Raw genomic sequence first — 20,781 nt, forward strand, 5'->3', positions numbered from 1 at the left:
CAAATGCCTGAATTACTTACTTGTAGTTTTCATTACACTGTGTCCGACTCTTCCTTGACTCATGGCTCTGTATTTATAGCCGAAAATGGCTCAATCTACACTTGTTAGGAATTCACAGAAGGAATCCTGACAGGCGTAAAGTAGGCCTGATGCAGATTTCTCCTCCCTGACTGTGGACGATTCCACAGAAGGAACTCCCACTGAAGGGATAGTGAATATGTAGATCAAAGTGTGGTTTGCCTTTAAAATTTGTGAATGCCTATAAACTTGTGAGTTTGTTGGCATTCACAAACTCTGATTTCGACCTCTTTCCACCCCAGAAATGCTTAGAGTTTTACTCCAGCAAAGAGTTGGATTTACTCCATTTTCATGGTTGAAAAGGGAAGGTGGCCACCTCCAGACTTGGAAAGGATGAAGGAGAAGGGGTCTTAGCACAGGGAAAAATATATTTGCTGTGGAGAAAAATATGCAATTGGACTAGGTACGTGTATGACCAGGAGAAATGTGAGCGCTGGGCGACATAACTTTCCCAATATTACACTTGAAAACCTACACCTGGCTCAGCTTTCCATGAATGATACTAGGAATATTTATAAATTCCAAAACATTGAAAATCTGCATCTCTTAGTATGTTTGCAGAATTACTACTTTTCTTTGCTTATCTGACCTCCAGTGATCCATGTCGTAATTTTTAACAAACACATTTTTAAGGAACCCCTTTACCTCAGTAGTGGAGGCTATTAGCAACAGAATAGGAAGAAAGTGGGCCAAATGGTAGGGATAATACATATTTTATTTTTTCTAAAATACGTAATGTGTAGTAAAATGCTTGTAACAGCAAATATGTGTCTTACCTGCTTACAGCTGTCTTGATTGCAGTGCAATTAGGCTAAAAGAGTACAGCCACATCTGGAGAAAGGAAATGGAGTACAACTGAGTCTGTTTGATGCATCAGAGTGGCATACAGGTTTGAGGACTATGGCCCACACACAGTACTTAATTTGTGCCAGAGGTTGTGGGTGCTGAGCACCATCGCTCATTGGTAGGGACAGGGTTGTATTTTTCATTATCAGACTTTGACCCGAAGCAAGAGAGGAAAAGGAAGAAAAGGGAGAAAAACAAGCAAGAGAAAGACCACAAAACAGTGGAAAAATGGCATGCAAGAGTGAGATAAAGAGACAGGATGCGCAGGGTGGTGGAACAAAGAGGTATGCAGTACAATCAAATCTAGGGGGCATATGTACAAGAAAGTGGCACATCGGTCCCGATACGCCACTTTTCTTGTGTCGACCCTTCCCCACCTAACAACACCGTGGTTGCGCCTGTTTACAATATGACGCACCATGGTGGTCATTAGAAGAATAGCATCAAAATTTGGGAAGCTATTGTGGTGCTTTGCTGCACTAGCATCAAAACTTTTGACGCTAGTTCAACAAAGCACAGGGAGGCCCATTGACTAAAATGCGAGCATCATTTTAACGCCTGCTCTGGGCAGGCATTAAAAATGATGGAAAAAATGGGGCAGTTAAATGTTATAAATTTCACTGCCTCTGAATGCCCCCTAACATACATTATGCCTGACGCAGGCAGAATGTGGCACAAGGATTTACAAAGTGGCGCACTGCAAGCATTGTGCCACTTTGTAAATATGGCGTGGGAGAAAGGTCTCCTTAACGCCACCTTAGCGTAAAAAAAAAATGACGCGAGGGCAGCGCAAGGTGGGTGTGAGACATTGTAAATATGCCCCTTGGTATTTGACAACCCTGGCATTCTAGCATTCTACAGTGGGTAGACAAGCACGTTTTGTTTTAGAAGTTAAGCACTGCCCAAAAACTTGTGAAATGTTTGCTTTTGTTGCTTCTGAGTGAATAGCATGTTTATTTGAAAATTTCTTATTGAGCATCATCAAAGAGGCACCTGTAGGTATGATCTCTGTGAATGCTGATCTGAGACAAGTGGGAGAGGCTCATGTCAATGAAAGACTTTTAAAAGTCAGTATCTGAAATCTGTACATCATTAGAATGCATCCAAATAGACTGGCCTGATCTGTATGAAGGCAACCACTCCTGTTCAACCCTTAGCCAACATAAACAAAGGTAACACAGGCAGGCTTTGAGATGATGCTCCGTTTGAAAACAATGGGTCAAATTAAAAAAAAGTGGCTCTGCGTCCATTGCAGCGCTTTTTCCTGCACCCCCCTAATGCCACCATGCGTGTGCCGTATTTATGATACAGCTCACCATGGCAGTATTAGGAACAATAGTGTTAAAATTGTTTATGCTATTGTGGCACTTTCTTCCCACTAGAGTCAAAAATGTTGACGCTAGTGAAGCAAAGTGCAAGGAGGCCCATTGATTACAACGGGTGAGGCCTTTTAAAACCTGCTTTTAACAGGCGTTAAAAATGATGCCAAAAATGGCGCTATGAAATCTTGTAGCTTTCATTGCGGCATTTTTGCATGCCTTCCTGCCTCGGAAGGCCTCCTTTGTATACATTATGCATGGCGCATGCATAATGTGGCGCAAAGGGTTGCAAAGTGGTGCAATGCATGCATTGAGCCACTTTGTAAATATGGTGCGGGGAAAAGGCCCCCTTAGCACCTCCTTAGTGTGAAAACAATTACGCTACGGTGGCGCTTCAGTGGCACAAGGGGCTCTTAAATCTGCCACAATGGACCTCCTTGTGCTTTGCTGCATCAGTGCCATAATTTAAAATGCTAATCCAGCAAAGTGCCACAGCGCAATAAATTAGGACGCTAATTTGGACACCACCGCCATGGTGCGCCGTATTGTAAATACGGTACACACATAGTATGCTTAGGGGGACACCAGGGGGCGCTAGAAAAGTGGTGCATCATCGTGAATGTTACGCCACTTTTCCAAAAATATGCTCAGTGACAATTAAACATTAACCACAGTTTACTAGAAAGCGAAAGATCGCTACACATTTTACATGCACATTTCTGGTATTCTAGCTCCCTCTTCTGGTTTAGTACTGGTACTGTTATGACTGCCAACAGGAGTCAGGAGACTACTTCGGGTATTCCAGAAACTCAAAATCCGGTTCTGCGGGCGGTTCCGTGCAGAGATTGGACCCGTGACTGCGGAAGGCCCACAGCGCCCTGGTTTGTCATCCGTGTTAAAACGAATAATTGGATGAGCATGGGTGAACACTCCTGAAGAGGTAACGTGGCGGTAATAGTGTGACACACGACAAACGATTAGATGCGCGAAAAGCTGCTTTAATAAAACGTGTTCTTTGGTAGCTAAAAACCCTGACTAAGCCTTACAAACTAAAGAGTCTACTCACCTAATACATGCCAATCAACACCCACGCTTAAACCTTCTGCACGTCACCGCATTCCCAAACAGTACTTAATTTGTTAAACAATGGGCTCTGGGGCTCAAAGTTTTGGTCGGAAGCCTGTGGCCGACACTATGAATATCGGAGGTGCTGGGAGCCAGGGCTGCGAAGTCTTGGTTTCACCTCAGATCATTCCTCTTTCATCCACCTCCAGACACCCTCAGCCCCTTCATCTCACTCCTGCAGGTTCTTCTTCCCTTTGTTACTATTTTACTGCTTTCTCTTTCTTTCCCTCTTTTGTATTTTTCTCGCTCTTTCTCTGGATGAAAGTCTGATGAGAAAAAATAAGTACCCCCAAAAATGAGTGCCAGTGGCAGGCGCGGCCCTTCCTTTAGGAGCGATGCGCAGACTCCTGGCTGCCTGAGCTGAACTTTGCTGGGCTGAGGAGGTCACAGCTCCTATGGGCGTGTCCTCTCGGGCTCAGCAAAGGCACCTCGAGGCCCTCCCCTGGGTGACGAGGAAATTGTCACCAATTGACACTCTCCCTGGGCCTTCAAGTTTAAGCCCTGAAGTGCCCAGGGCGAGTGTCAATCAGTGACACTTCGTCACAGAGTGGGGTGGGGTCAGCAGTCTCACTGACCCCATCCCACTCTGTGACGAGGCTGGGACTGCTGCCTTCCCTCATTGGCTGACCTCAGGTCAGCCAATGAGGGAAGGCAGCAGTCCCAACCCTCTTGGGACCTCGAGGCTGACGGTAAGTGTGTGTGATGTTTTAAAATGAATGTTTGGTGCGTGCGTGCATGTTTGAATGTTATGAGTGTTGTTAATGGATGTGCATGCGTGTGCGTGTTAAAGAATGAGTGTGTGTGATCTTTTAAAATGAATGTTTGGTGTGTGCATGTTTGAATGTTATGAGTGTTAATGGATGTGCGTGCGTGCATGCGTGTGTGAAAGAATGAGTGTGTGTGTGTGATGTTTTCAAATTAATGTTTGGCGTGTATGTTTGAATGGTATGAGTGTTGTTAATGGATGTGCGTGTGTGTGTGAAAGAATGAGTGTGTGCAAATGTTTAAAATGAATGTTTGATGCATGTGTGCATGTTTAAATGTTATGAGTGTTGTTAATGGATGTGAGTGCGTGTCTGTGTGTGAAAGAATGAGTGTGTGTGTGCTTCCCACACGCCCCTTCCCTCCTAAAGCTGCTGGCCGCCACTGGCCAGAGGCCCCATCTGCACCCACCAGCTCAAATTAAGCACTGTTCCTAAACTTCCGACTCTCTGGCTATTAGCAAGCTCTAATTGGCCAGTGAAACAGACCAGAGCCAGCATCCCAGGCACTGCCCATGTTGCATCTGTAGCTTCTCGGCCCCATGGATGCCCAAGAACTGCTGTTCCCGGGGCTCAGAGGATGCTGTACGAAGCCCACAGCTGTGAGCCGGGATACTCACTCACCTCACCTGGGCTGGTTTACTCTCACGCTCCTGGGCTTCCGGCTTCTGCTTCTTCTCTTTTCAACTCCAAAATGGGTATCACCTGCCTGAAGGTTTGCTGATGCCTTTTCAGATGACTCCAGAGCTTGCCCAATTCAGGCTTTCATCCTCTTCTCTTTTTTCTTTCCATCATGGCTGTTCCTTCCTTAGTTTCTTCCTGACTTTTCGAAAGCATTATGCTTCCTTTCCTGTGGTGTTGGATGTCATTTCCTTTTTCTGTTGTTTTACAATTTCTTTTATTTCAAAACTTTTTATTGAGCAAAATGAAAAAAGGAAACATACAAAGAAAATGCAAAAGAACAGTTGAAACGTTGCATGGTATATGTTGTAGATGTACGCAAAACTGACAAATAGTCATATCAAAAATCGAAGGATGACACATTTAAGGATCAACACAGCGTAATGTGCTATATCTCATACACCCGTTGGTGGGAAAGGAAAGAACAAACTTTAACAGAAAGAAAGAAGGGAAAGGGTAGCAAAGAGATTAAGATAAAAATAGTATTCAGCCTTTCCTTGCATAAAATTTGTACTTTTTACCGGGAAAGGTAATTTGCATTTTACACATATATTATGTCTCATTGAATTAACAAGTGATTTTTGTTTTTATAAAACCTAGTGCACTAATTTAGGTCATCATGAAGCAATTGAAAACAATTTATTGGCCATAGGTGGTAAAAGGGAAAGAGAATCAGGTGCTCTACGAGGAGCTACATTGTATAGTTTGCAACCAGGAGAGCTGAATATAAATCTTGGATTTCACTAAAACAAATGTCTCACAATTTGTTAAAACCTTTGGACAAATATTTCACTGCCAAGGTACGAGGGACCATTACGTAGGTAGTAAAAATGTGGGCTTCGGTTGATAGAGAGAAATTTGAGATCTGAGCGGCAGCAAATGAAGGAAATGGCTTATAGAGCTCAAGGGCCTCAGACAGTAATGCTGGAAGCTGATACAGCCATAGCTGGAGTACTGCCCATAACCACAAACATTTATCCATAACGAGATATGCATCTTAAAAAGCAATAACCTGGTTTGTAGATGTTGGGCTGACCTATTGAGGTCATTGGTAATGTCCCCTGGAAAAAGATCTTCTGAAGATGTTATGGGGTCTATTGTCACGAAACATTTGTATAGGGACAGTTAATAATACTGCTTGAAGAGTGAACCTATGTAAATAAGCAAAATGAAACTAGGAAATAAGTAAGAGAGAACATGTAAGTTGATCCCATGGACGGATGATATTGCCCCATGTTCACAGATCCAACCGTACATTCCGTCGTTGACTACAACACTTACACCCCTCTTCTGAATAACTTAAAAGAAAAGTGGGGAAGGCAAATTGACAAAAAAGATACTTGAGATTGGTATGTAAAGGGCAGACAAAATTATGAGCTTCCTGTTTGCTGATTAGATTCCAAATATCGCATTGACGGTGGGAGCTTCCCTCAGTGAGGATACAAAACTGAGCTAAGAGGAGGAAGCACTGAGATCTGCACTGATAATGTCACCGGGCACTGCTTCCAGCTGCCTGATGCTCTTTCTGACCGCGAAGGTCAACTTGATTCATCCCAATGACCTTTTTAACTTTTGTAGGCATGTTAGTCTGGTGATTTTACTAATGTTGTTCCTTTTATATTATCTTGGACACGAAAGGCTGAGGATAGAAACATTTTTATAACTTTAATTGAGTCATTCAGATCAGTGATAAACTAATCACTAGCTGCAGCTGGGTGAGCAACTGAGGAATGCTGGACCAAGGACCAGTCACCTCCCTGCTGGAATATATTGCCCTTAACTTTTTTTCTTACCACTCTTAAGTAGCCAAGGTGATATGTGCTGCTGTTCAAAATTCCCAATACATAAAGTAAAGTGGGAAGCATAGCATGGAGTGGTAGTTGCTGATAATTGCTTTCAGTTCGTATGAAGGGCATGTCGGTGCATGCACTGAAAACAGGTATCAAGCATCTTGAACCAAAATTCAACGTGGATGTAATATTGTGACCTTATGGTGATGCCAAAGAAAGACTATCAAAGAAAATTAACAGCACACAGGGTGCATGTAAAGGCTGTGGCTAAGGTGCGATTGACAATAAATGAAAAATCAAAAATTCGGACTTTAAATAGTCACGGAGATCAATAGTGGAAAGTGAAAGCACTCCAGAGAAGATAGAAGGTGGTATGATATGGCAGGCGGAATGAGTAGCGGGTGCAGAGACAAGGGATGTGATGATGGACTAGAAGATTTGGATGAGTTTAAGGAAGGGGAAGCGCTGTTGTGTGCGGACATGGAGGTGCCAATAGAAAACTGTGGACACGTGAGAGAAATTAATGTTGAGGAAGCAGATGTTCTGTGCACAGATGTGAGAGAAATTAATGTTGAGGAAGTAGCTCGTCTGTGTAAGCTTCTTAGTAAAGATGAACAAGAAGTCAGGTAGTCTTGTGATGTACAGAGTAGTCAAACGGTAATGTTAAAATAAGAATAATTGTTATGATGTTGATTTGTAATGTCAGGGTGTGCAATGGGGTGTGCCTCTGTGTGTGTGCACACGTTAGTGAGTGTGTGCCTGTGTGTGTAATGTGAGGCTTGAGCAAGTGTCAAATGGACTACATCTGGGTAGGTTTGTTTAAGCCTTCATGTCACGAGGGCATATAATGTTGAGTCCATGTCTTTTATTTACTGCCACTTTGCACTCCTATGCTTGTAACTGTGTTTAATTCAATTGCAATCTCTGGATCATTACAACTGAAAACAATAGTTTATAAAAGGAAAGTCAAGGACGTTAAAAGTTGTGTCCTCATAATAGTCACCTTACCTTTGAGAAATAAGTTGCAATCTGACCACAGCCGGTTGAACATGCTGGAGCTTTTGGCAGAAAATAGCAACCTTAACTTGTTGCTAGAATGTGTAGTTGCTATTTAGACTTTGGCAAAACACAACACGACAACACAGAGTTGTCATGTAGCTCATGGCATCTGGATATCATATTTGTAGTGCCTGGCTTTTTTGTTACAATTTGGTTTTCACCAGCTGTGTCTATTAAATTATTTAAATAGAAACAATCATCTCTACAACTCCTGAACACCGTAGCCTATGTTGCCTACTAGAAACATAGGACTGAAAAGGCGAGGTCTCAACATGCAAGGAGGGTCTTTATGGCATGAGGTTAGCTCTGCCGAGGGACAAAGAAACCACGTGGGAGGTGAGATCTTCACTCCTGCTCCTTGTTTGTGCCATTCATGTAAGTTGGCAGGCAAGACCCTGATTGGTCAGTTTATTTTTGATTCACCCTATTCACTGTAATTCAGGGGTGGGCATCCACCCTTATTAAGTAGTGTTAGCTCATTTCCAGACAAGCAAAAGGAAGCAAATGAAGTCAGAAGTACCATTGCAAAGGATCAGTTTGCAGGGCCTGCCTAAGTTAAAAGTCGAGGTGGTGGGCAGGAGCTCACTTATAGGCGATAATCACAAGGCAAAATTGGCAGGATTGATCGACATCACAAAAAGTCGCTTCGTGAATCTGGCTATGGACTCTTGGCTTGATTGTTTGGTCCTTATCAGCACACAAGACTCCCTATTCAATTTTGGGTCCTGGAATTCCTATAGAAAGAGCTGCCTACGGTTTGTATGTTTGAATTTAATCGATGTGTTACAAAGATTTTGAGTTAGCCCTTTTTGGTGAATTTAGAGTGGGCTCACTAGTATCCTACTAAAACTTGTGTGCATGGCAGGAGCTGTGTTAGAGACAGGTAGCTATTAGCAAAGACATTTTGAATGTGAAGCCGAGGAGATCAAACCCCGATAAAGGTGTTGTAAGCAAACGGGTAAATTTGTCATATTTGAGCAGCGCAATTTTTGCCCCATGTGCCCACTTCAGTCATATTTGTTAATCAAGCCTTCAGGGAAAGTATTGCCCTATCACTACCTAAAGATTAATTATGTGATATTAATGTCCTCAGTTAAGAGGTATCAGTTGCAGACTGCCATGAGACTGACTTTTGATAGGGATTGGCTGGAGGCCAGTGGTTCAGGACACATTGGCCCATATTTATACTTTTTTAGCGCCGCATTTGCGTCATTTTTTACGCAAAAGTGACGCAAACTTACAAAATACAACTGTATTTTGTAAGTTTGCGCCGCTTTTGCATCAAAGTTTTAAAGGTAAGGTAACAAAATTAAAGCTATTTTTGGCTTAAAAAATCACGAGTCTCCTGCCAAACTTAGCAATATTGGCTTGCCTGGGATTAGATCTTTTCATGTTCTAGCCCATGCAGCTCCCACTTACGTTTTCCTTTCCTTCTCTTTCGTAGGGTATTAGATGGGCAAGGCGTTGTCTGTGTGGGTCGTCAGACAGCTGTGCATTAGCAAAGCAAAGCAGAGGTCTCGCTTCACCAAATGGAAGAGCAGCTTGGGCTGCCACAAGTAGTACAATGGCTCAGGAGACCACGGACGAGCTGAGCAGAGCACACCCCAATGGTTTCTCGCTTGGTGTAGCATCAGAGCACCTCCATGTGTTAGTGATTCACCTAGGCTGGAATTTTCATCCAAGTTGGGAATTAAATGGTTGCTTTCGGACATGAAGGAATCCTTGATGGTCTTTGCCAAGTTAATACCTGGATTGAATTGGCCGAGTGCATCAATAGTTAACGTAAAGAGGACTTGGAAGAAACTCTATATTGTAAGGGGTACATTTATGCATGTTTTTACTTAAAGTTTGGAGCTCGCCTGCTGCACTCATTTGTTCTTTTTGAACTTGGCAGGATCCCTAGAGCAAACCTGATGCAGCTGAAAACAAACGCAGGTCACTGGGAGGAGGTGCACTTGGTCAGTAATCCCTGCAGCTGTGTGGTGGATCAGAGGTTCCTGTGATGGGGATACACAGATGCTGCACAGCAGGAAAGGACCTGTGGGATGCCACATCTCCGGGACTTCACACACTGGTAAGGAAGCATTGCACACAGCACTCCCTCTTATGTTCTTAGAAAAATGGCAGCGGAATGCTTTAACAGGTTATGAACATTGGATAGATGGGTGTAGGCGAGGTGTTAAGCCTAGTGGAACAGTTGAAGGGTTGTCTAAAGCATATCAGTTTTTGGCACAATGCTTTTGCTTGGATTCTGTCTCGTCTAAAGTCGGGGTTTAGTTGTTCTTCATCCACTCATCGCTGGAGGGGAAATGTCTTGCTGTATCGCGATCTTTCTTTTAGTTTGGGCCATGTTTTTGTTACTAAAACTGTGTATTTGGTTGCAACGAATCAGAAGCAGGTGTTCTTCATTTCCATTAGCAAGAGGTGGCTTTGTTTAATTCAAGTGAACGGTACCGGTACAAATGCTGCGTTTATATGCCCTCATGACATGAACCCAAGTGACAACCCTCCAGCAGGAATTCATTCAGTTCTGTTTTTATTATCACTTGTTTTAAGTTTCTTGCAGTTTTCTTGTTACCATTATCAATACAGAATGCCAAGGTAAAGCCAGGACAGAATAAACTACTCAAGACTGTGGAGGTACCCTGGGAGCACATCAATGTTCAGTTACTCACCAGTAATCTTCATTACCCTGAATAGGGATCCTCCTCGTCCCAGTCCTAACCAACAAGGTTTGATACCTCACTGCCAGCCGTAGCACAGAAGTCCCTCCTTTGTTTTTACACACCTTTTTTTTTAATAATGACTCCTCCCCCCACCTCCATCTGTATGTGTCCAAGCAGTGCCCAACAAGGAGCAACCAGGAAGGAGGGAGGGAAGAGAACTGGGACGAGGGTGATCCCTAATCGGATTAATGAAGATTACCTGTAAGTAACTGGACATTATCCCCTCAAGTGAGCCTCCTTGTCCCAGTCCCGACCAATGAGGAAGTAACCCAGCACAAATAAACAAGCAAGCACCAAAAGGTGGTCTGCATACAAACGTTCATTCACAGAAAAAAAGAAACAGCGGAACCAAAATGCCCATCAAAATCGACACAAACTGAGAGACGATAGCGGGTAAGGAAAGTACGAGGGGACGATCAAGTGACCACCCTGCAACTTTGTAACAGAGAGAACCCTCTCTTTTCCACACAGGAAGTGGACACTGCCCTAGTAGACCTCCTCTATACATCCTCAGGGAGAGACTCCCCCACTGCAGCATAAGCCTGTGAAATTGTCTGCCTCACCCACCTACTAAGAGTCTGGGTAGAGATCTTCTGGCCCCTGGAAACTGAACCATAAGCCACAAATAAGGATTGAGAAACACAAAATGGCATAGTACGATCTAAATAAATCAGAAGAGCCCTTCTGACATCCAGGGTAGAAGGAAGAGAAGAAGAGGAATCAGGAAAAACCGTCAATATCACTTCCTGAGAGAAATGAAAAGAGGAGGAAACCTTAGGGATGAATTTAGGGTCCAGCCTGAGAATTACCCAATCTGGGAAAAACGTCAGGTAGGGAAAAACAGCCAACAAGGCACCCAACTCCCCCCAAACGTCTAGCCGAGGTTATAGCCACCAGGAAAACACCATTGGCAGACATCCAGACCAACCCAGCAATCTCCAAAGATTCAAACGGGCCCTTTGCAAGCCCCTCAAAACAACTGACAAATCCCAAGAAGGAACCAGCTTGCGGACGGGTGGCCATTACAACCTAAAGCTCTTAAGCAACCACAAAACCAAGGGAGTAGAAAAATCATCTGAAAAGGAACGAACGGCCTGATTGGCAACCCACTGTGCTGAAAGAGTGCTAGGAGTTAAACATTTAAAAAAACCATCCCTTAAAAAATCCTTTTTCTTAAATGGATCAACACGAGCAGGATTCTCCGACAAAGACTGACACCAGGAAGAGAAAGGCTTTCAATGCTTACCATAAGATTTCAGGGTAGATTGTTTCATAGAAGACTGAATCTCATGAGCAACCTTGAGGAACAACCCAAGTGCACCAAGCCTACCCGTTCAATAGCCAGGCTGTCAGGCACAACCGAGATGCCATCTGGCCAGACAGGATCAGAAACTGAAGCTGCGAGGAAGAATCGAAAAATGACCCCTGGCCATTGTGAGAAGAAGAGTAAACCAATGACAGATGAGCTAGTAAAGGGCAATGAGAATCACCTTCTCCTGTTCAGCCCGGATCTTCTGCAGCACCTTCTGCGAGAGAGGAATCAGAGGAAAAGCATACAACAACCCCCAAGGCCAAGGGATCGAGAGAGCATCTACCACCCAAGCCTGCGGAGAGAGAAGTTCCATGCAGAATTGAAGGCAATGAGCATTCCCTGGAGAGGCAAACAAATCCAGCCAAGGCACCCCAAACCTATAGTACACTAATAGGAACAGAGGACGAGCCAAGTAATCCATCAAAGAGGGCGGCCGGTTCCAGTTGAGACTGTCCACCCACAAATGTATCTCTCCCTTGATGTACATGGCCTTCAGATCTAGAACAAATACCTCTGCCCATGCTCAAATCAGAGCCATAACCAGATTCAGGGATGCACAACTTGTGCCCCCTCGCCTGTTGATGTCGGCCCTTGCCACTTGGTCGTCTGTCCTGACCCCCACATTCAGGGCTTTCAGAGTCTCTTGAGAAACAAGCAATGCTGTATCACAACCATGAGCTCCCTCCAATTTGAGGATTGGCAACTCTCCCAAGGAGACCAAGGCGTACTCTGTTCTAGGTGACACAAAATACCTCCCCAGCCCCACTCACTGGCATTGGTTGTCAAAAGAACTGAGGGTGGGAGCTGAAACAAAACCCCTCTTTCTAAGTTGTCCCTGACCAACCACCATGACAGAGCTGGGGAAGCCTGAGCTGAAAGAGGAATCAAACCTGTAGTCCCGGGACCTGCGATCCAAATGTCTGTGAATGTGAGTCACAATTGGCTGCAAATAAAACCTCACCCACGGAACCATTGCATTAGAAGCCGCCAACAGCCCTTGCACCCTCAACCAACATCTTGCAGAACTGTGTGAGTGAGAGAGCAGGTTTGTCACAGCCCCCTGGAGACACAGAAACCTGACCTTCGGAAGAAATGCTGCTCCGAGCTGAGTGTCCTCGCGAGCGCCGGTGAATATCTTCACTTGGGAAGGAGTCAGGTGAGAGTTCGGACGGTTCAACAAGAGGCCAAAATCATCCAGTACCCCCAGCATCAGCTCCACATCCCGCTGAGCCTTCAAAAGAGATGGAGCCCTTAATAATCAGTCATCCACATATGGATAAAGCACAACATCTTTTAAACACAAAAAAGCAACAAAAGATGCCAGTACGTTTGTGAAGACTCTGGGTGAAGTAGCCAGGCCGAAAGGAAGGGCCTGAAACTGAAAATGCAGTCTGAGGACCATGAACCTCAGGAATGACTGATTCTCTACATGAACTGGCACATGAAAGTAAGCACCTTGGAGGTCCCGAGTTGCCAGATGGTCCTTCTTTATGAGGAGAGGAATGATTGACTGCAAGGACACTATCTGAGAATGTTTGACTAGCACTAACTTGATCAGAGAACGGAGATTGAGAATGGGCCGTAATGACCCGTCTGACTTTCGAATCAAAAACAGACGGGAGTAAAACCCCAAACCGTGTTGAGCGTTCGTTACTGGAACAATTACTCTTTCCTGAGGTAATAACTCAAACCCCACCTGGATACTCTGCAACTGACCACGATCCTTTGGAGAAACAGTAGGCCTGAAACATGGAGGAGGAGACAGATCTTTGAAGGGAATCTGATAGCCATGTTCTACTACGTAAAGGACCCAGGCATCTGTCACGGCATGCTTCCACTGGTGAAGAAAGACTCTCAGGCGACCTCCTACTGCCATATAGTCAAATTGGCTGTTGGAGAGAAGAGACAGTGGAGGAAGAGGGACAGGATTTATTGTAGAAGGCCCCCCCGACCACAGGCCCTACCTTGAAGGGGATGGCATTCATTGCCCTGGAAAACTCCTTTACGGAAACCAAATTGCTTCTTATCAGACACAGGTTCAAAAGTCAGCAGAATCTTCTTCTCCTCTGCTGCCTTTTCAACCATTTCATGGAGTTCTGGACCAAACAACTTCTGACTCAAAAATGGTAACTTACAAATCAAGGAGCGTTGACCAGCATCCAATTTCCAACACTTCAACTGCAATGACCACCAACCTGCAATGGAAGCACCAGCAGCAAAAGTCAAGGCACAAAGACCATCAAAGACTGTATCAGACAAAAACTGGGACAACAGTTCCATATCTGCCAACAATTCAGAAGGATCATCTTGAGCCTGAATGCCATCAAATAAAGAATGAAATGACCTTCAAAAGGGCTTGCGTGGCATATGCCACATAAGTGTTAGTATGAATGCCATAATTAGATGCAGCATATGCCCGGTTCACGGCCGATTCCACTTTCTTATACACATGGTCCGGAAGGACAGCATCCTCGGAGGTCAAGTCAGAAGAAGACGACATGGATGCCAAAATAGTATTAACCTTAGGTGCTTGAGGAAAAAGTTCCTCAAAATCCTCCAATAAATACTTTTTATGGAGAAAGCGAGGAATTGTAGATTTGTCCATGTACTTCCATTCCTTAAGGAGTAGAGACATAGGGGGTTATTACAACTTTGGAGGAGGTGTTAATCCGTCCCAAATGTGACGGATATACCACCAGCCGTATTACGAGTTCCATAGGATATAATGGACTCGTAATACGGCTGGTGGTATATCTGTCACTTTACCGTCACTTTTGGCACGGATTAACACCTCCTCCAAAGTTGTAATAACCCCCTTAATGATCTCATGAAAGGACAAACAGTCCACCTTCACAGTATTATACTATGCCAGAAACTCATTGTCTTCAAGAGCCGGGGCCTTGAACCCCAGTTAGTCCCTTATAAGAGACAAGACCTCCCTCAATTGTTCAGACTGAACATATCTGCCTTTACAGTCATCAGTCTCATTGGCCTCATCCTCCATCCTTTGGAGCATTGCAGGGACCTCTTTTTCCTGCAGAGCGGAATACACAGCTTCCTTAATCAAGGACTGCAAGTCAGTCCTAGAAATATGTAACGGTTCTTCAGGCTCCTGCTGCTCAGGAGACTAAATATGTTTGGCCTTCTCCAAATGTTTACCCATGGCAGCAAAATGGAAGGTGCTGCTGAGTGCAAAACCCACAAGATCTTCTGCACAATACAGGCTCCGTTCACCAGAAATTGAAACCAGAAACTGGCACCATGAAGCACAGCAACGCTTTCTAGCAATGTGTGTGATTCCTCCTATACGCATTACTAGGCTCCTGGGTCTTATCTTGCGAGAACTCGGTTGCCTCATGAAGGAATCAAGCTCTGTCAGCTGCGTCTCCTTAGACAGAGAAGTTGGCACGCTTCTCCCCAAACAACTGCTCCTCAATGCAAGCGCAGTCCTGTGCTCCAGCTCAGCACATGAGCAGGGGACCTGTATTATTAGCGGAGAAATCACTGCCCCCTGCTCCAGCCAAGGCAGCCTAATACGCACCACGTGTGATGAAAAAAGTAAGTAGCAAAGCAAACATCACAAAGACCAATAAAACATAATCAACAAAGAAGCAGACAGCTGCACTTACCTGAACCAACAGGAAACAAAACAGGAGGAGGCAGGGAGGAGTCATTATAAAAATAAAAATAAATAAAAAGTGTGTAAAAACAAAAAAGGGACTTCTGTGCTATCGCTGTCAGGGGGTATCAAACCTCTTTGGTTAGGACTGGGACGAGGAGGATCACATGAGGGGTAATGAATCACTGGTGCCATTAATAATCACTATTTCAAATGGTCACAAATACATTAATATTGATTTTACACTGACATAGTGGACTTTTTCCCATTATTCTCCAATGAGGAAAAAATAGCAGATGTTGAACAATTTTCCCCACAATCTCCAAATGAAATTGCAGGCAAATACATGAAGGAAGCAAAGACCAGTCTTGTTACTCCATCAAGTTTTGTAAAGACATAATTTTATAACAGGATGGTTGGCTCTGTTACGAACTCTATGTTCTTGCTATTTTTTATATAGCACATTCAGAGTAAAACTACACATCCCGTAATTATGCCAATGATGATGATGCCAGTAATATTTCTAAACAGTTGACGGACCACCAACTGAAATTTTGGATGCAGGAGCCAGTCCCATATTTGACCCAGATTTGGTGCCACACCCAAACTCTCCTGAATGGATCTTCCCACCTTTTGTGGATGGGTATATTAAATCCAGGATTAGGAATTTATTGGCAGAGCCACCAGGTCCAAGATGAGGGAGGAATGCCCTAGGCCAATTATTGCAGATACAGCAGCCATGACACCTGTTCTCGATCCATAAATTGTCATGTTTTTGAGTAGAGGGAAAAAGGATCATAGAAAGAATGTGAACAGAGCTTGGTCTTCATGCCAGGACAAGATGTGGGATACCCTCAGTTCAGTCACAAAGATAGTGTGTCTGGCAGCGAAGGCTAATAACACAGGTGAACCTTTTGACCCAAGGGTAATTTCTAACTGGGCCCAAAGGGCTGTGTGTATTTTGAGAAACACAAATGTTGATCTAAGGGACTTCTATTAAGATCTTCTCAAAGCTGGGGTGAGCATCCAGGTTCTGATGTTGGACTGAACAACCAGGGATCTCTGTTTGATGATGCCTTTATTGGAGAAACTGAACATTATGTTCAAGCTTTTGCTTATTTAGATAAAGCTGGCTTGTCTCTGAGGCAGCTGTTCAGCCTATTTCAGATCCTACTCCAACTGATAATAAACCTAAAAGATCTCAACCTGTTTGTTATTTACCAGCACTTCAAAATAGAGACAACAATCTGTCTTAAAGATATTCTCCATCCAGGGGCTTGGATGATACACAGAGATTTGAAGGACACCTATCTAACAGGTCCAGTTTTTGAACATCACACGAAATATATACTGTGGTTGTTGAACCCCCTACCTATGACACCTCCTGCCCAGTGTGCCATCTCCCCTGCAGCCCCCTGTTGAACCATGTCATCCCTGTGGGCTCCCCCAAGACCCCTTGTGGCATCACCCAACTTGTTGCTTCTTTTCCCCAGCCGTCTGACCTTCCCAATAAAGTAAAGGCCTCCCCTGCCTTGGGAATGGACTCCAGAAGGGTCTTACCCCCGTATGAAGGCTTTTTATGCTTTGGAACCTGCTTGGCTTCATTTGTCCTTCAAGAGTATAGGACTGTGCTCCCTTTCCTACTTACCTGTATCATGTCTCCCTTCAGTATTGGTCCTCAAACCAAGCGTCCTCCTCCGGCGAGTCGGTTTCCTGATTCTTCTCATGAAAGAACAAAAAGACAAGAACAAGAGTAAGCTAAGACCATTCTGGACAACAATAGCATGGCAGCGCCCGTCCATCAAAGCAGCAAGTGAATGCTTAAGACTTTTTAATAACATTTTACCCTCTTGGTACAATTTTAAGACTCTCCCAAAAGAGCTCAACCAAATGCAAACACTTCAGTAGTGGAATTTCTAGACAAAGACCATATGTGAATGTAGTATTATTGTAGAACTTTAGACTGGGAAAAGAAAACAGTTTCGGACTTGAACCATTTATTAGTTAACTGGTATGACTGATCCAAAAGCATTAAGGTGGGTTTCCCATGTAATACCAGCATACTAGTTGTGTGTACATGTAAAGAGTTGTGGAAAGATCATGATCTGTTTCTTGTTCTCCCACCTAGATTCCTGAGTTAGAGAGACCCGGAAGCCTCTTTTCAACAGTATCCAGCAGTGGTGGAACGTTCTCTTCGCAACACCAGGGAAAACATGGATCAGGGAGCCAATGTCTCTCTCCTTCTCTCTCTCTCTCTCTCTCTCTCTCTCTCTCTCTCTCTTCCCCTATCCCACTTCCCCTTTTGGGGCATCTGCCAACACTCGTGAATTTGTTAACAAGTGGTGAGAGGTTCTTCAGAAGGATTTTGGCAGATTTTCATAGTGGTTTTCGGATGAGTGGCTACGCTAATAGTTGCTGTGACAGGGACAGGCATTCAGTTTCATGTCGTTGCCATTTGATGCGTCCTCTGCTCCTTGGTGTTTTACCATGCTGTTATAACCATCAGCAGTGTCTCTCAGAGCCCAGGGACCGAGAATAATGTCATAACTTGACAACATGATATTTCTAGGCCAGGAGAAAAATCTTTTATTGAAACAGGTGAAATAAGCCATAGAATTAGCAATCATTCTAGGACCTTTTTTCACAGGGCTCTCCAATGCCTAAAGACAAGACGCTTACAAAGAGGCTTAAAGAATTCTGAGATTATTCCATTAGATATAGAGGTGAGAAAAGAGATAAACTGGTGGTTAAGTCACATAGACACCTAGAACAGTAAAACAATTTTTCCTTCGTCCCCAGATCTAGTATCCAAGTTGACAACTCAGTTACAGCGGTACTTCAGTTGGAAAGCAGATCCAGAAGCATTAGAAACAGATATATTTCTTCAGGATTGGTCTAGTGGATGTTACTACACTTTTTCACCTTCTGTCACAGGTGTGTGGCACAGATTTAGAGACAATCTGCCAAATGTGCCTTGATACCTCCCCTTTTGAAGGTGCAAGCTTGGTATCCTCCCTTCTGTAGGGATAACCCAACTGTCCAGTTTTACTGTCTGACGTTCCATAGTTATTGAGCAACCCTCACAGACAATATCATGGTCTTGCTCTGGATGGCAACACGGGTCTGGTCTTTTCAAATTTTTCAGGTCACTTACAGATGTGCTTGAACTTTTGGAATAAGCGTCTAGCTGTATCAAGGCTTCCTGGGTACACAGTACAATTAGAGCTGATAAATCAGCCTGGGATGTTCGAAGTAGCTGGTGTGTAGGAGAGGGGATTGATCCCGTTCTGTCAGATGTCAAGGTGTTTTAATATTTTAGCTCCTTTGACTGCTGGTCAGAAATCCTATAGGATTATTAATGGATGAAGGACAGAAGTATCAATTGGGCACCAACAGATTGAAGGGAACACCCGTTAGTATGTAGGTTGTTAAAGAGAATTAGATATTCATATCCTCCTCTAACAAGGTACAAGCTTTCATATAAATGGTTATTCCCCAAGTTGGTTATGTTACGTTTGATGTGATTCAAGAGAGGGCCAGATGTTAGATCTTTAAATATTTAATTGATGCATTTTTCTCCCAGTAGGGGTCCACTTTGCTATCACAAAGCAGACTAAAAATACATCCATTGCTATAGAGTTTCCATCATTTTCTTTGCATCCTGTGGGGTGAGATGCCTCAAGCAGACGGAACAGAGGACAGAGAACCTGAGTATGTCTGTCCCATGGTTATTAGGCCCTTTGCGTAAACCAGTAGTTCTCAACCTTTTGACTTCTGTGTACCCCCACTTTATCATTACTGGTACCCGCAGACCCCCACAGAATCATTATTGGAATCCAGAGACCCCCTACTAAGTCATTACTGAAAGCTGGGGACCTAATCTGTTTATAATATTTAGTATTCTAAAGCAGTCGTGGACCCCCTCAGGGGGCTTTGTGGACCCCCAGGAGCCCCCGGACCACAGGTCAGCAACTCTAGGTAAATGGGTTAATGGGATAATAGCTTTGACATGGATGGATACAGGATGTTTCAGAGGCTCATTGTGCCTGTGGGCTATAGCTTCGAAAGTCTTTTGGTCTGGATCTAGGCTGAAGGGCATTCTTAAGTCCGCAGATTGGTTTAACATCCATACATTTAAGACATTTTTATGTAAACCAAATCAATATGCTGGCATCACAGTAGTAGATATGCATATTAGAGCCTCCAGTCTTGTAAAAAAATGCATATTCTCCTACCTACCTTGTGAAGTAGAATTCTGATTGTATAAAAGTCAGAAGGGGCGGCGCGGGGGAGGAATAAAAATTAAATGAATAAAAACAAAAATAAACACTTACCTTGATCGCCGCCGCCGCACTGCTCCATCCGCTTCTCTGCTGCAGGCACAGGCTCCCAACCTGCCCTGCAGTCAATCCTGATGCTGCTCAGAGCAGCATTACGATTGGCTGGGGGCCCCCAGCCAGGACGCTCCCAGGCAGACTGGGAGCCTGTGCATGCTCTCTCAGTCCAGCAACTGTGTTGCTGGAATGGAGAGAGCCTACTGCGCTTGTGTGTTAGGTTGGCCCAAGACAGTCGGCCAAACACACATGCACACTCCCCCTCACTGCTCGTCATCCCCGTGGCCCCACCCCTTTACAAGAAAACAATAATAAACATAGGGCCATATGTATGAACACATTTTCCCATAGACACAGAATGGGTAAAACCCTTTGATACATCTGGTCCATAGTTTATTATCGTTTTCTTGTAAAGTTTTTGCAGCTGCCGCTGCTGGCAGTGAGACGACGTTTCTCTGCCCTAATGGAGGAGCCGCCCCTGATTAAAGCCAAAAGATGATGATTATTACCCACCTCTTGTGAGTGATACATCCCACCCTTTCGGCAGCGTGGTAATAAGTTCTTCTGATTCTTGATAGTGCTGGTCTCAACTAATCAGACAGCAGCATGAGCCGTAGATTGAACCCTGTTGGAGAGGAGGACTTCCTCTTGGAGGGAGAGCTTTTATTTAATCAATGAAAGCCAGACAAAGATGTTCTGTGGTTACATCTTGGATTTTTGTACTGTTCTTTCATTTGTTTTAACGGATTGTAAAAACATTAGTGATCAAGAAAAGAGAAAGTATATTAGAGACTACATCTATTTATAGTGTATGATGTTTTTGTTATTTACTTCCTGCCCAGAAGACCAGAATTATGTGGTGTATAGTTTTACTTTGAATGTGCTATATAAATAAACAGCTGGAAGGGAGACTACATAATATTGTCTCCTTTGTCTTTATTTAAACTGTATTGCATTATATTTTATTATACTGTAATTGCATTTATACAGTGCTTACTTCCTTAATGAGGCGCTGATGCGCTCTATGCAAGGAGCAAGCTGTTGTGGAAATCAAGGTTAAATGTTAACCAGTGGTTATTGATGCTTACTGGGACTAGTCTTGTGCCCTCATGGAGACTATCCCATCCATTT

At 43.9% G+C, this 20,781-nt stretch overlaps 1 long non-coding RNA gene across 1 annotated transcript in view; it reads left to right on the forward strand.

Moving 5' to 3' along the window:
- Positions 1-20,565, forward strand: part of LOC138266286 (uncharacterized) — a 41,397-nt gene extending 20,832 nt beyond the window's left edge. The window contains exons 4-5 of the long non-coding RNA XR_011199491.1: positions 9,554-9,733; positions 17,445-20,565. This is a non-coding gene — a long non-coding RNA (uncharacterized lncRNA). The remainder of the gene's footprint in view (positions 1-9,553; positions 9,734-17,444) is intronic.
- The last annotated feature ends 216 nt before the right edge of the window (positions 20,566-20,781 follow it).

This window comes from Pleurodeles waltl, chromosome 11, assembly GCF_031143425.1.
Source record: "Pleurodeles waltl isolate 20211129_DDA chromosome 11, aPleWal1.hap1.20221129, whole genome shotgun sequence".
Taxonomy (NCBI): Eukaryota; Metazoa; Chordata; class Amphibia; order Caudata; family Salamandridae; genus Pleurodeles; species Pleurodeles waltl.